The sequence below is a fragment of the Pelophylax lessonae genome (genome assembly GCF_965119305.1).
Source record: "Pelophylax lessonae genome assembly, chromosome: 12".
NCBI lineage: Eukaryota > Metazoa > Chordata > Amphibia > Anura > Ranidae > Pelophylax > Pelophylax lessonae.
Window position 1 is genome coordinate 66,451,206 of NC_138779.1, and position 17,104 is coordinate 66,468,309.

Below are 17,104 nucleotides of genomic sequence, written 5' to 3' on the forward strand. Positions count from 1 at the left end.
ACTGATCCCCAAAGGTTTTTGATTAAATAGCGGAATAGAAAATATGATCCAAAAAAAGTGTATGTATATCACACGTACACAACCACACTAGGCCCCAATTACTATTGTTTGTACCCCTAAAAGGCTAGGAGTAGGGGGAGTATGGAACAGGCAGCACCCTCAAACCTTCAGAAGTATGAGATGAACCCCAACAACTTGGAAAGGTGGATCTCTCTCACACGTACCAACACAGACTATCCCCCAATTTAACTGATCCCCAAAGGTTTTTGATTAAATAGCGGAATAGAAAATATGATCCAAAAAAAGTGTATGTATATCACACGTACACAACCACACTGGGCCCCAATTACTATTGTTTGTACCCCTAAAAGGCTAGATGAGGAGTAGGGGGAGTATGGAACAGGCAGCACCCTCAAACCTTCAGAAGTATGAGATGAACCCCAACAACTTGGAAAGGTGGATCTCTCTCACACGTACCAACACAGACTATCCCCCAATTTAACTGATCCCCAAAGGTTTTTGATTAAATAGCGGAATAGAAAATATGATCCAAAAAAAGTGTATGTATATCACACGTACACAACCACACTGGGCCCCAATTACTATTGTTTGTACCCCTAAAAGGCTAGATGAGGAGTAGGGGGAGTATGGAACAGGCAGCACCCTCAAACCTTCAGAAGTATGAGATGAACCCCAACAACTTGGAAAGGTGGATCTCTCTCACACGTACCAACACAGACTATCCCCCAATTTAACTGATCCCCAAAGGTTTTTGATTAAATAGCGGAATAGAAAATATGATCCAAAAAAAGTGTATGTATATCACACGTACACAACCACACTAGGCCCCAATTACTATTGTTTGTACCCCTAAAAGGCTAGATGAGGAGTAGGGGGGGTATGGAACAGGCAGCACCCTCAAACCTTCAGAAGTATGAGATGAACCCCAACAACTTGGAAAGGTGGATCTCTCTCACACGTACCAACACAGACTATCCCCCAATTTAACTGATCCCCAAAGGTTTTTGATTAAATAGCGGAATAGAAAATATGATCCAAAAAAAGTGTATGTATATCACACGTACACAACCACACTAGGCCCCAATTACTATTGTTTGTACCCCTAAAAGGCTAGGAGTAGGGGGAGTATGGAACAGGCAGCACCCTCAAACCTTCAGAAGTATGAGATGAACCCCAACAACTTGGAAAGGTGGATCTCTCTCACACGTACCAACACAGACTATCCCCCAATTTAACTGATCCCCAAAGGTTTTTGATTAAATAGCGGAATAGAAAATATGATCCAAAAAAAGTGTATGTATATCACACGTACACAACCACACTAGGCCCCAATTACTATTGTTTGTACCCCTAAAAGGCTAGATGAGGAGTAGGGGGAGTATGGAACAGGCAGCACCCTCAAATCTTCAGAAGTATGAGATTGTGTTCACTGTACCCCACAAAGATTGAGTTCACTGCACCCCACAATGATTGTGTTCACTGCACCCCACAAAGATTGTGTTCACTGCACCTCACAAAGATTGTGTTCACTGTACCCCCCAAAGATTGTGTTCACTGCACCCCACAAAGATTCTGTTCACTGTACCCCACAAAGATTGTGTTCACTGCACCCTAAAAGGATGTTGTTCACTGCACCCCACAAAGATTGTGTTCACTGCACCCTAAAAGGATGTTGTTCACTGCACCCCAAAAAGATTGTGTTCACTGTACCCCCCCAAAGATTGTGTTCACTGCACCCCACAAAGATTGTGTTCACTGCACCCCAAAAAGATTGTGTTCACTGTACCCCCCAAAGATTGTGTTCACTGCACCCCAAAAAGATTGTGTTCACTGTACCCCCCAAAGATTGTGTTCACTGCACCCCACAAAGATTCTGTTCACTGTACCCCACAAAGATTGTGTTCACTGCACCCCAAAAAGATTGTGTTCACTGTACCCCCCCAAAGATTGTGTTCACTGCACCCCACAAAGATTCTGTTCACTGCACCCCACAAAGGATTTTGTTCACTGCACCCCAAAAAGATTGTGTTCACTGCACCCCAAAAAGGATTTTGATCACTGCACCCCAAAAAGGATGTTGTTCACTGCACCCCAAAAATGATTTTGTTCACTCCACCCCAAAAAGATTGTGTTCACTGCACCCCACAAAGATTGTGTTCACTGCACCCCAAAAAGATTGTGTTCACTGTACCCCCCAAAGATTGTGTTCACTGCACCCCACAAAGATTCTGTTCACTGTACCCCACAAAGATTGTGTTCACTGCACCCCAAAAAGATTGTGTTCACTGCACCCCAAAAAGGATGTTGTTCACTGCACCCCAAAAAGATTGTGTTCACTGCACCCCACAAAGATTGTGTTCACTGCACCCCAAAAAGATTGTGTTCACTGCACCCCAAAAATGATTTTGTTCACTGCACCCCAAAAAGGATTTTGTTCACTGCACCCCAAAAAGGATGTTGTTCACTCCACCCCAAAAAGATTGTGTTCACTGCACCCCAAAAAGATTGTGTTCACTGCACCCCACAAAGGATTTTGTTCACTGCACCCCAAAAAGATTGTGTTCACTGCACCCCAAAAAGGATGTTGTTCACTGCACCCCAAAAAGGATTTTGTTCACTGCACCCCAAAAAGATTGTGTTCACTGCACCCCACAAAGGATTTTGTTCACTGCACCCCACAAAGATTGTGTTCACTGCACACCAAAAAGGATTGTGTTCACTGCACCCCAAAAAGATTTTGTTCACTGCACCCCAAAAAGATTGTGTTCACTGCAGCCCAAAAAGATTGTGTTCACTGCAGCCCAAAAAGATTGTGTTCACTGCAGCCCAAAAAGATTGTGTTCACTGCAGCTCACACACAGAAAAATGGATGTGGATCACTGACACCTGCCTATCTCCAATCCCACACCACACAGCAATATCGATTGTAGTTTGTAGAACACAGTTTCCCTAAAATTCAGCAGACTCTGTCCCTAACAAGATTGAGAAGAGATCGTAGATCAGGATTGAGTGCAGATTCACCCCACCCCCCACACAGCAATATCGATTGTAGTTTGTAGAAGACACTGACCCTATAATTCAGCAGACTCTATCCCTAAAATGCCTACAACTCGCCCTGCCTAAACACTCCGACCTGTCCCTCAATTCTATCCGGACACAAATGGTTTTTTCCTGCCTATCTTTCCCTAATCAGCAGCCAGCACATTGATGTGTGCTCTGTCCCTTAGCTAAGCAGCAGAATGACGCTGCTGCGGCGGCTGCCTCGAACTTATAAAGACTTGGTCACATGCTTCAGACGGCCAATCACAGCTACTAAGACATTTGCAGGCATGGCTGGGATGGCTTAAGGCACACCAGTTAAACGATTGTTGATTGGCTGTTGAAAGCCCGCCATGAAAAGAGCGCCAAAGCATGCAAAACCCGGAAATAAAACGACCGAACACGGATTTTTACCCGAACATACAGTAAAGTGTCCGTGTCCGTGTTCGGGTAAAAAAAATCCAATTATTCGGTACGAACACGAATAATACAGTCCGTGTTCGCTCAACACTACAAATAATAAATGCACATTTTTTTCAATAAATATGGGTGCACTTTTTTTTTTTTGCAAAAGGTGGACTTAGCTGGTAAATTGATTTGCTGACTCCTGTTCTCATAAAAGTCTGCAGGGGTACAAGAGGCCTACTAAGAGAATGGAGCCTGACCTGACTACAGTATATGCCACCTGTTGAATGTCTTAATTTGGAAAAAAAAAAAAAGTGTTTTTACAGTTGCTGTGAAGTGCTGTGTTAGTTTACAATTCTGTTAGAGGTAACATTCACTAACTAATGAGCTCAGCGACTGTAATGTGATCAAGTGGATTAGGATTATAACATCATAAATAATTTGGTGCTTTTAATGCACACATCTGCTAAAGATGATTAAAAAATAGGAATAGGTAGGCTGTTCCTTAAATATGATGGTGAGTTAGAATAAACTTTCTGTTATAGGATGGCTAGACTCACCCATTCCACTGTATCTATGGAGAAAGCCATGGTTGTCACAGTCTGGAATTTAAGCACCTCTTACTGTCTTTTGCTCCCTTACATGGAGGAGATTGGTTGCTTACCAAAAGAATATTCCATTGTTTGTGCATTCAGTTCAGCACACAGGAAGTGCCAAGGACATTCCATATCTTCCAAAGATCAATAAATATTCTTGTATTTTAAAGAGGTTGTTAACTCCCCTCTGTTAGTAGTAACTATAGGTAAGCCTTTAATAAGGCTTACCTATAGGTACTGTAAATATCTCCTAATATCCACAGTATTTACTTTTCTTGCAGCCAATGACGTCATTGGTGCATGCGCTCTGAAGGAACGGCCATCCGAGCCCTGTACCGTGAACGGTGGCTCTCGCGCGCATTTGTGATGTCATCGCGCCCCTGGCCAATCGAATGGCCGGAGGAAGCGGACCAGGAAGTAGGGCAGCCGGAAATGTCAGCTGTGTCACTGCTGAGTGGGCGGCACTGTGGGGGCTTCATAATAAGGTAAGTATTTCATAATGAGTATGCAATGCCTACTAGCTCATTATGCCTTTGTCTTACAGGTTTTTTTTTTCTTCAGTTTTTTTTTGGAGTTTACAACCACTTTAAGTGGTTGTAAACCCTTACATATACCCAGTGAAGAGACTGGCCTCAGATGATACTCAGTGATTAAACAAATCCTCCTACATACTGTATGTTTTACCTGATTATCTGTAGTCTTCTCTTCTCTACAGCTGTTCAAAGTCTAGAATTTATACAGCTTGTCTGAGCTTCCTGAAAGTAGGGTTCATATTTAGTTTGTTCATATTTCATATACCAGGTTTACAACCACTTGAAGGAAAATATTCTTAGCCAAAAAACAAAACACAAACAATGTAGCTACAACACCTAGGGACAGGTAAGCCTTCATTTATTACATTTTGTTCCTGGATTTCTTATGCTAATAAAAAAGAAATAGTATATAAGGTGCTCTGTGCAAGTTGATTCTCTAATGGATAGAGAAATCCAAATGAAATTCAATGGAGGGCAGGAATGCAATTGACTGGGATGTACTTCAGCAGCACTCCATATGAGAGAAACCAACTCTAATAGAAATATAAGAACAAAAGAAGGCATTTCTAAGTGCAGTAGATCAGGGTTTAATACATCAAAAATGGTTAAAAACACTCACAGGGAACTTTTAATAAGCTCATCAATTTCCAGTGCAAGACGTGCAGCAGGGGGGTCTTCTAGGCGCGATCTTGTGTCCCACCACTGGCCAGCGGTCTGGAGTGGAATGTCTGGAATGCAGGAAGAGCTACCATGAGGGAACCAGCATGGACCTCAAGCTCCTGGAAGTGACTTCAAGGTGGCGCCCTTGAAAATGAATAAGCTTTTTTATAAGTTGATCCCTGTGAGTGTTTTCAACTGCTTTTGATGTATTAAACCCTGATCTACTGCACTTAGAAGAATAATGGGAAACAACAAAAGAAGGCACTTCTAATACTAATCATGTTGGTATTCATTATTTAGGAATCACTATCATTATTTACTTTCATTTTTAAAAACAATATCTAAATATGGTATTTGCATGGTTGCAATACTAATTATTCAACATTACCAATTACTGTGACCTGAAACAAAAATGCATCCAGTGCAGACAAAATTCTGAATTTGCCCACCTCCCAGTGAATGGCTTGGTATGTGAAGTGAATTCAGAGGATCTCCATGTCAGCAAGGCAATTTGCATTTTCAAAAAGAGGCAGGGAATGGCAGTGAATGCTCTTCCCTCCTAAAACACTTCTTTTACATTTTAGAACTCCTGAAAATTTAGCTGGCATTGTTATTTCTTCTTGACCCCATTTTTATGAGCGAAAATGAATTCCCACCTCCCCAAATTTTTCTTTTCAAAACTTCTAATTAACTAAAATGTCTAATAAGTAACAGGAATTCTTCCAGCAATTCAGCACTTCATTAACAATTTATTCCATTATGGACATGTATCATTTGAAATCAGCTCAACATTCAGAGGAAACAATTTACTTCCTTTGCCAAAGATAATGGCTTGTAATTTTCATTAAGCTGAAGACTTGCAGGCCTTCAACGTTTCATTAATAGACATTTGGAGCAGGTTATGTACTGCGATGCAGTTCCCAGTACAGGATGGATCTTTATATCCTATGTAGGAATATTTAATATGGATTTTTCTTAATGCTAAATTAATTATATATAATATTGACTAGTCATTATTGAACGCTCTTTCCCAATAATGTTGATTAAATTAGAGATCAGAAGTGCAATATAACTTTCCTTGAGTTGACAGTGTAATATAATATCGACCATATAATTATTAAGGATGAGCAAACCAGCCAAAGTTCAGTTTGCAGAAGGTTCAGTGAACCCAGGAAAAAGATCTGCTCAACTTAAACTTAACGCTGAACTACACTGACGTCTATAGGAAACGAACTGTATTGATTATTTTTTGGCCGATTTTAAGTCCAGTCTGCAAGCTTTAGATAAAAAAAGGACTTGGGTAGCTAGGCACTGTCATGGGGGATCACTGGAAAAAAAAAGTGTGAAGTGGGTATTTTAATGTTTCTTAAAGGGAAACATAAAAATACACAAATCCTTTAATCACCTGAGCCTGGCGAAGTTTTACCCCCTTCATGGCCAGACCATTTTTCTGCTATTCAGCACTGTACTACTTTTACTGGCAATGGCATGGTTATGCAACACTATATGCACATACAATTTATATAATGTTTTTCACACTAATAGAGCTGTCTTTTGGTGGTGTTGTATTACCATTGCGTTATTATTTTTGTGATTTCATGCTATCCCCAACCTATTGTTTAGGCTGGCATCTGCTGCTTCATTAGAAATCAATGACAAATAGAAAGCTGCCATATATTGTAATGGTAGAAATACCACATGATTGGATGATGGAAATCAACAGAGCTTCACCTCATTCACTAAACTAAGAGAAAATTTCCTTTTAAAGTGATGTCCTCCCTGATGATAGCATCACGTCAAAATGAATTGAACAGGGCTTGTTTGGAGTGACGTCATCCTGTTGAGTTTATCCGTTCGCAGCCTGAGGTTCTTGGCTGAAGCCGGCAATGCTGCTAATACACAGATGGGATTTTCCTTCGTGTCGGGAAATAGATACATCTTAAGCTTAGTACACACGATGTGAAAATCAGAAAATTATACCGCTTTCAAATTAATCGTACGATAATCTGATCATTAGTACACAGCTTCAAAGAGCGGATCGCAGCAGTTCATGCAAAATTATCCGAAGGGGCAAACATGAAGATTTTTCTTGTACGATACCAGAACAAATATTTTTTGATTTAATCAGTACAATATTCATCCTAAAATATAGGAAGACCAAGACCATGCATGCTAGGGAATGAAAGAATACATTACATTACAATACAACACATTACATCACTTCCAAAGCTGTATTCTGTCGTCCAAGAATTTTCATAACTTTAGTAACCTATTGGTTTTCGATATAAGACTAGTATTAAAAAAAAAAAAATGGTTGATCATTTGTCCAATATTATTATCGTGTATACTTAGCTTTAATGTAATGTGTATTATTGTTGTGAACCTTTTAATAAAAATAATTTTACACTATATAGCACCTTTTTAACCATGGTCTATGGTCTCAGAACCAGAAAAGATTAAATCAAGTTTAACCCCTTATAGTGAACAGTGAAGGACATCAGGAGTGGAGAAGGAGTCACAAGGACAATATTTTGTGGACACTTTATTTTTTGACACACTATTGCACTTTATGTGTGTTTAACACTGGATGTATTGCACAAATTTTGCAAGGGACAATTTATACATTTGGATTATGAAATCTGGATATTGATGGATGAATTTTAGTGCACTGCATGAGGACACTTTTAAATTGTTTTTTTATTTTAGTATTTTCTTTTCTTTTTGAGGGCTGTTTTTATTTAATTTATTTACATGTTCATTAATTCACAAAGCATTTTTTGTGTCATAGAGCAACTTTACTTTTCAAATCAGAGAATATCACAGCGATGAGGTGATTGTGAACTAGACAAACTGTATATATGTGGCACCATGGATAAAGACCCACTTCCATGATGCTGCATATATGCATACACTTGTCGGGAAGTGGTTTATATTATTTATGAGTCTGGATAGCATTAGTCGTAATTCAAGAGAAAGCATTTTACACAAGTTCATAGTGAAAAAAATTGTAAATCATAGCACACAGCCATGCCTTATCACACATTGTCATTACTTTTTAGCTGTTATCCTTCATTTAATGCACTCTACTGGTATGTACTTTTAGTGTTTTTCAGGATTTACTAAGTTGCAGAGCCCACTTGCAGAATACTATACATTATCACTGTCTAAGCATAGTATACATTAAGATATGGGTAAAAAAAAAATGTCAGAAATTGCACCCACATACACAAAGAAGAACACAGCATGTCATTATGTATAAGGATGTTGGCTGGCAGTGGCTTCTGGAACTCATCAATGGACATGAAGCAATAAAGAAAAGGAAAAGAAAAAACAATGTCTAAGTGTAGTAAGTAGTGAAGGAACCAATAGAAAATGGTGAAATAGTAGATATTGCACTCACATAAATGGTTGGAGTATATGGCATCCCAATAGATCTAGATGTGCAGGCCATAACTTGTGCAAACTCATACTTCAGTATGTGACCGTATCAGTGACACAATTTGTTGGGTTCTCATAATATGGATATAAAATAGGTAAAGCAAAAAAAGAGGACAACCAACTCTCAGTGTAGTATTAGTGAAAATGGAGGTGTGAAGAGAAGAATATAAATGCTATGACACTTTGGAGCTGAAGCAATGGCATTACAGTAAACCCCCGCTCCATCGCGGTTCAGTTTTTGTGGTCCCGGTATATTGCGTTTTTTTTTTTTTTGTAATGTTTTTACTATATAAATCATTAAAAATGAAATATTTTTGTGTTTTCCATAGCTCTTGCTATGTCTCTCAGTATCTTTTATGTGTTTAAATGAGTTTCTATTGTTTTAAAAGTGTGTTTAAAGACCTTAAAATGCTTTTACACGTACAGTGGCAGTAGAAAAAAACATGCCTACAATGCATTATAATAGGGTTTCTCTATTTCGCGGATTTTCACTTTTCGCGGATGGGTCCGGAACGTAACCCCCGCAATGGAGGGGGGTTTACTGTACTCATAAAATTCAGCAGATGGTGACCTCTTATCCATCAATGATATTGATAGTAAGCACAGCAAAGTCCCTGGTTGATATTGTCGTCAGCCAGTAGGGTTACACTGTTTCCCAAGTATAAAATAATTGTACGCAAATCTAAGTGTAATATTTATGATAATCAATACAAACAAAAGTAAAAACAGTATTGCAATCACATTAGTAACACATAGATATGCATTATGTGCAGATACCAGCAGATGATGCCATTTCATGGAATCCATTGGAAGGCAAATGGATGACACATCTCCAATATCCACAGATGTATGAGTATATCAGGGAGTGGAGCAAGCCAATCATAGGCTGAAAACCAGGAAGAGCCAGCACTGACAGTGTGCAGTCAGATGGGAGGCAGCAGTGGACAGCAAGTAGGTGTGATATTGACAGGAAGTGAAGTTGTGGTGATGTCACGCATGGGGCGAAGCTTGATAAAGGGGACTACTCCCCAAAACATGTAGCTCTGCCCTCATGTGTGACATCATCACAACCTCACTTCCCTTGTCACCCTGAGAAATATAATTGCTGCATGTAGACAGAAAGTGTCTACAAAAAAACGACAAGAGATCAGCAGCACCGTGATGCAACAGAAGATGAAGAAAATTAGAAGATTACCCCTTCCCAGTATCCCAAAACCAAATTATGGGTGTTTTTTTACAAAAGTATAAAAAAATTGTCGGAAAAGTGCTGTAGCCTCACAGTAGCCAAACTATCATCTTCCAAAAGTAGCAATGAATCAGATTGATTGCTATGGATTTTGTAAATCTGTCCCGTCACATTCTAGAATGATACACATATTTATATATATAGCAATCATGAGCGGATCTCAGCTGCAAGTTCCAAATAAAATTTCCAACAGTCAAGACACATTGTTGATAACAACCAATAACTTGTTAATGTATGCTCTCACTATCTGGTATATTATGATAAATTGGATTTTGCCTGTGATGGCTGTGTGAATCCTACCTAACCCTGATAATGTTTGAAAAGAGAAAACCTTCTAAACCTGTTTTTTTACATTCTGTTTGTATACAAGCTGAAATCTTTTGGCAGCTTTTGTAAGTAGCAGTACCAATATAGCATGTGTTAATGAAGACAGTCTTTCTCTTTTCGCAAGTTATTAGAGCTGGAAAGAGCTACAGAACCATTGTTCCTAACTGTGAACAATATAGGCGAGGAACCTGTGTGACTACATCTTATGAGTAATACGCAGCCGAGAGATCTCACATTGGGAGCTGCTGGGCATGGGAAAACTTGCTTTTGATTTTAATTGCAAACATTTTAGGTGAGATATGAGCATGCAGCCAAACCATGTAAAGCAGAAGTTGTCTTGTAGGGTCCATTTACATTTTAATTTTTAGGTGTGCCTTTCTGCATCCTAAACTGCATCTAAACCGCAAAGCAAATCCAGTATTATTGCTTTTATTTTACAGTTTTAATTCAGTCTGCAGCTTAACCACTTGCCGACTAGCCGCCGTAGTTTTAAAGCGGCAGGTTGGCTCTATTACGTGAAACAACCTGTACATCGCTTTGTGTAATAAACAGTGGGGGGGTGCGCACACGCCGCCGTAAGCACGCACGCACGCCGATTGGCAAGAGGGAGAGCCAATCAGCAGGTCCGGCGGAACGCAATATCCGCCGGTCACCCGCGATCACTCCCCATGGAGACAGAAGGGCAGTAAACAAGGCAGGGGAGACACGGGCAACCAGCCTGCACTGCCGCCGAAGACCCGGGCAACCAGCCTGCACGGCCGCCGAAGACCCGATCAAAGCCGCATTCGGCTCTGATTGGGTCTCCACTCAAAAACCTGGAAGTGGTGTCATGAGTCACATCACTTCCGGGTACTGTCTGGCGCCAGATTTAAAAAAATGACAGCATTCAAAACCGCCAAACTTGGCGTTTTGAATGCTTTTAAGTGCAGAGAAGGGGCTTGGGGTCTTTTAGACCCCCAGATCCCTCCTCAAGAGTACCTGTCAAATAATTTTTTTTTTTTTTTTACGAAAATATCAGCCAATATCGGCTGATACCGATATGCATTGGCCAAAATATGGGTATCTGCAACGAAAAACCGATATCGGTTGATCACTACTCTGTAGTGTCACCACATACCAAAAAATACAATTCCAAAAAAATGTAAACTAAATGTATTATTTAGCATATCAAGTTTTCTATGCAATTTTGTATTTTACTTTTGAATGTTTTCACTTGATTGTTTCAAATATTCACATTAATTATAAGAATTAGCACCAGGAGACAGTTGCCACTCCATAACAGAAAGTGCCAAAACAAGGACCTTCATGGCAAGCTCACTTTTAATGGTTTCAAGATTTAGATTTATAAAAATTCAAACAGCTTTTGAATTAAATGTTAAACGTAAAAAAAAAAAAAAAAGTAACCTAAATCCACTCTGCTATATTATAGCATTTGTTTACTATTTTAGCTTCAAACTGTGCTATGTGCGGCACTTTAAAAAGAACATTGATATGATAAACTTTTCTTGACAGTTATTTCCAGCAGCTCTACTGCAGATGGCCTTATGTGAATCATGTTATCAAGATGGAACAGACCTTCTGGGGCCATGCTTTATCTGGATGTTTCGATAAAAGGATTAGTCCTCGAACCAGGGTATATTTCCACATGACAAATATAACCCAACAGCTGCCTTTTATCCACTGTGGCCAGCATAACTCTCCTACCCTCAGAATCCAAACAAAATTAAACATGGATTTCTATTGAAAAAGTACATTATATGGTGTGTATGTATAAAGGCTTCAGACCTGCAAACAGCCCCTCTCAGCATGCTTTTGATTTGTAATTTCAAATTATTTCTGAGATGCTTCTGAGTTGCTTCAGTTTGTATTCAAGTCAACCCTTATATTGCAAATAAAATTTGTTCAAACACATCAGAACTTAAAAAAAATCCTAAAGTGGTTATAAAGGCTAAAGGTTTTTTTTTTTTTTTTACCTTAAAGTGATTAGATCTATTTAATTCGAATTTATATTAAAACAAAGCTTTCTTAGTAAATGTAATCAATCAGCATACTATATCCCACCCCAATAGTTTTTAACAATAGGAGAACATGGAGGAGAACGGAGGGAGGGAGGGGAGTGTCATTTGCCACTAGGTAAATGCCCACATGTGTGACTCTATACTCACGTGGACTGCATTAATAAAAAAAAAAGGAGGAAATGAAGAGCTTTGAACTGAAACATGAGCATGCTCAGTAGAGGACTCCAGCTGGTCTACACAATCTCAGGCTGCAGTGGGGACACTGAGAAGATGGGAGGGACAGTTGAAGGTGGGATCAACCAAGTAAATTTCACTCTACACAAAACAAATACTTTAGTGGCTTTGTGAGTTTGCACTCTCTGTTATATAACATGTAATGAGTTTTTCATGTATATGAGTTTTTCATAGTCTGGGTTTAATGACACTTTAATGTACTCTCTGCATTAGGGTAGAAAAAAAAAACATTTTATTTGTAGCTTCCCCTACCCCCCAAATACTTACCTGAACCAGATTTCGTCCCAGTGCTGTGCTTGAGAGCAGTGGTGCTGCTCTCTCTCTCCCTCCTCACTGGACTGGAGTGAGAGCACAGCAACCATTGACTCGTACTGCTGTCAATCAAATCCAGTGATGAGGGAGCCAGGGGGGAGGTGGTGCCAAGCCGCACTGTGTGTTTCAATAGAATCACACAGTATGGCTCAGAAATAAAGTCTGCATGAGGACCTTCCCTATAAAGTGGCCTTCTAGGGGGGTTACTCAAGACAGAAGGAGCCAGGAGTGTCAGCAGGGGGTCAGGGGGGACCCCAGAAGAGGAGGATCAGGGCTGCAGGTAAGTATAACATGTTTGTTATCTTAATAAAAAAAAAATTAGATTAAATACTTTTTATGATATTAATGTAATTTCAAAAGTCAATACCATTATTTTTAAATCTACACCTTTCATCAAAATATTAGCCATGACGCTGCCATGAAGGGCCTTGTTCAGAGTCTTTACATAATAGGGTGACATTTCAATCTTAATTGTGATCTTATGTCGTCATCCTGTCACCAACAGAGTTTAAGTTCAAATGGACAGCCAGGGGGCAGTAAAAGCAGGAGGCTAAGCAATGGCTTTACCATCTCTGGACTGTCCACCTAAAGAAGGGCATGCAGCCACTCAGAGCTGAGCATATGCTGCATCCAATATGCATTGCTTTGCAACCCCAGCAAAAATATAACTGCATGTCCCTTTCGGAGGGTGGTATTGCCGCTAAATGCGATCCATTAAAGTGCATATGGATGCAATGCAGTTGCGCCGCAGTGGTTCGGCCTTTTTAAAGTTAAAACAAGCAGTGATACTTCGCCCCCTGATTGCCCATCGAATGGTCTCTGAAAAGCAATCCATTGCAGATCACTTTTCAGAAGGGCGGCAAAGGCTGCCCACACATGAGAGAAGCATCAATTTCAGCACATATTATGCAAATATTGTTCTCTGTTGTCACCATTGGAAAACCTACACTAAGGTTCGGTTCACACTTATGCGATGCGGGAAGGCTGCGAATCCGCAGCCTGTTCCCGCATCGCACACGCACCCCCGGCAGTTCACACTGCCATATGCGATACGCTGGGGGTGTCAATGTAATCTTAACGACACCCCCAGTTTGATCGCATATCGCAGTGCGATCTTGCAGTTCGCACAGGATCGGATCGCACAAGTGTGAACCGCTGTGCAATCCGATCCTGATGCGGCTGCCAAAAAGGGTCCTGTGCGTGTTTGCTGCGGGTGCGGGTGCGAATTTAGCCATACAAAGTGTATGGCTAAACTCACACCGCACAGCCGATCGCATGTAATGAAGGAGCAGTGCGCTCCGACATTACATGCGAACCCCGCACTCGCATAAGTGTGAACCGGGGCTGAAAGATGCAATGCAGTTATCCCTGGAAAGCCTGCAAGTAGATAGAAATTTCTTCCAAGTAGCTGCTGGAGATCAGAAGCCCTGAAATGCAAGAATAAAAAAAGGAAGAAGGAAAAAGAGAATGAGACAGGTGAACATTGGTATAATAGTATTAAAACATGACAGGTGTTGCTAAAACTTGGTGCTTTAGCAAAAAAAATTATTCAGTTAGAGCAGGGATCCTCAAACTATGGCCCTCCAGCTGTTGTGGAACTACACATCCCATGAGGCATTGGGAAACTCTGACATTTACAGACATGACTAGGCATGATGGGAATTGTAGTTCCTGGGTCGTAGTTAGAGGTTTTATACCTACTTGAAAATAAAAACAACAAGAGCTTCTGTACACAAGTTCTTTAGCATTTCCTTTGTTCCTGTTTTCCTCTGTCTTTTCATTAAATCTTTTGGGAACAAGCTTATAATGCAATGCAAGAATGGCTGGAAAAGGAATTAAATAAAGAACAGCAATGTCCTTGTTACTGTGATCAGTTCCATTAAGTAGCTCTGCACTGGACATTTCACTTTATACAATGTGCCGCGCTGTTGAAAGGTACTACAGCAGATCTGTAATTTTTCGATGAAAGCCTACCATTTGGCAAAATGTAATTTTCTTTCAGCGTGGCTCTATTTTTGTTGTTGATAACAAGCAGATCGAGTGGAATTAGCATTCAGCCTATACATGCAGCTATGCAGAGACCGAACGTATCCTCCAAGTACTTATTACTATTACACTCATGTCCTTCTTTCACTGCTCCATAATCCTGGTTATCTTTCCGAGATGAGTTCATTTGAAGTTGCACAGTGGCAGTGTGTGGCATATTTTAATCCACCTCCGAACAATACAGTGCTTTGTAAAATGCTTCTGAAGCCACTCAGCTATTCCAGTACTGTCTCTAAGGGGCCCGTGTATCATGCATTACAAACAGAATAGTTTTTTTTCTAGTAATGTACGTTTTTATGTAAACAATTCAACATTGGAAAATGTTCAAAGTATAAAATGAGTAACACAATTATGTTATTCTTCGTCAGCAAAGAGATTTATTATATATAGGATACTGTACCCACTGCTGAAACATTATATAGGCTGATGGATTCACTAAGGAGTTACATTATCATATAAATGCAATCGCATGCAGGCAAAGTGCTTTATAAAAATCATAGAATTATTTGTTGGATCCTAACAATCCTTGTAATTTACCATGAAGCGCGCTATGTCTTCCATAAGCTTAGACACCAACTAAGGGATGCAAATTAAGAGATAGCGATGATTGGTTGAATTTGTCTGAATTGTGGTTTTACCTAGATGGGGCCAACATGTGGCAGGCCAATGTTGACCTAATTAGGAAGCACCATTCTAATCTTATTGGACTCTGCCCTTATACGGACATAGGATGTTACCTTTTTATCAATTGTACCCTAGGAGGTTGGTGATCTCTCATCAAACCTGTCACTCACTAAACGTTGGATCTTCATTGGTACCATTGGTTCAGAAAGTGAGGGTGGCAGGAAGCTCATCCAAAGGGTTAATTCATTAAAAACTTTATATTTCTTTAGCATTTTTCTATCTGGAGACTCAAAGCACTTTGGGAGGCCACCATCTTGGGCACACTCAATTGAGCCATTTTACTAATTCACTTAGAATGGCAGACAAATTGTGAATAAAAATTATAAAAAAATATATATTATACCCTGTTACATAAAGGAACTGTTGACAACCTTCATAAATATATATGTAAATAAGACTCAGCCACTTCACATATTCATGGTCTCTTTATACGGTAGATCACTCCCAAATTCACCTTTACTCACTTTTATTCTCCTTCACCTGTTGCAGCTTCATGCATGATGTAGAGAATTACTATGGGATGTGCAGTGGTGGGGTCCTCTCAGGTACAGGACCAGCAACCATGTGGATTTGGCAGCCCTGGAACCAGTGGCTGCAGGGACCTGGAGGGGGGGGGGGGGGGTTGTGAGTACTGTATATCTGGATTCAAAAAGTAGTAGAATGGGCTATAGGGGATGGGAGAAAGTGGTGGTAAAAATGTTTTAACCCAAAATGGGGCTTTAAATAAACCCAATTATAAAAATTATGCAATTTTACCTTAGTGTCCTTTCCAGTTTATATTTATTAGTTGTGTGCAGAGTTTCTAATTCAGATTCCAATATGTGTTATCTCAAAAAAAGTGAGTACACCCCTCACATTTTTGTAAATAATTTATTATATGGTTTCATGTGACAACATTGAAGAAATGACACTTTGCTACAATGTAAAGTAGTGAGTGTACAGCTTGTATAACAGTGTAAATTTGCTGTCCCCTCAAAATAACTCAACACACAGCCATTAATGTCGAAACTGCTGGCAACAAAAGTGAGTATACCCCTAAGTGAAAATGTCCACATGGGGCCCAAATGTCAATATTTTGTGTGGCCACCATTATTTTCCAGAAATGCCTAAACCCTCTTGGGCACAAAGTTCACCAAAGCTTCACAGGTTGCCACTGGAGTCCTCTTCGACTCCTCCATGATGACATCACAGAGCTGGTGGATGTCAGAGACCTTGCACTCCTCTACCTTCCATTTGAGGATGTCCTTGCAGATGCTTAATAGGGTTTAGGTCTGGAGACATGCTTGGCCAGTCCATCACCTTTACCCTCAGCTTCTTTAGCAAGGCAGAAGTCGTCTTGGAGGTGTGTTTGGGGTTATCATGTTGGAATACTGCCCTGTGGCCCAGTCTCTGAAGGGAGAGGATCATGCTCTGCTTCAATATGTCACAGTACATGTTGGCATTCATGGTTCCCCCAATGAACTGTAGCTCCCCAGTGCCGGAAACCCCAGATCATGACACTCCCACCACCATGCTTGACTTTTTACCCAATTGCCGCCAAACACG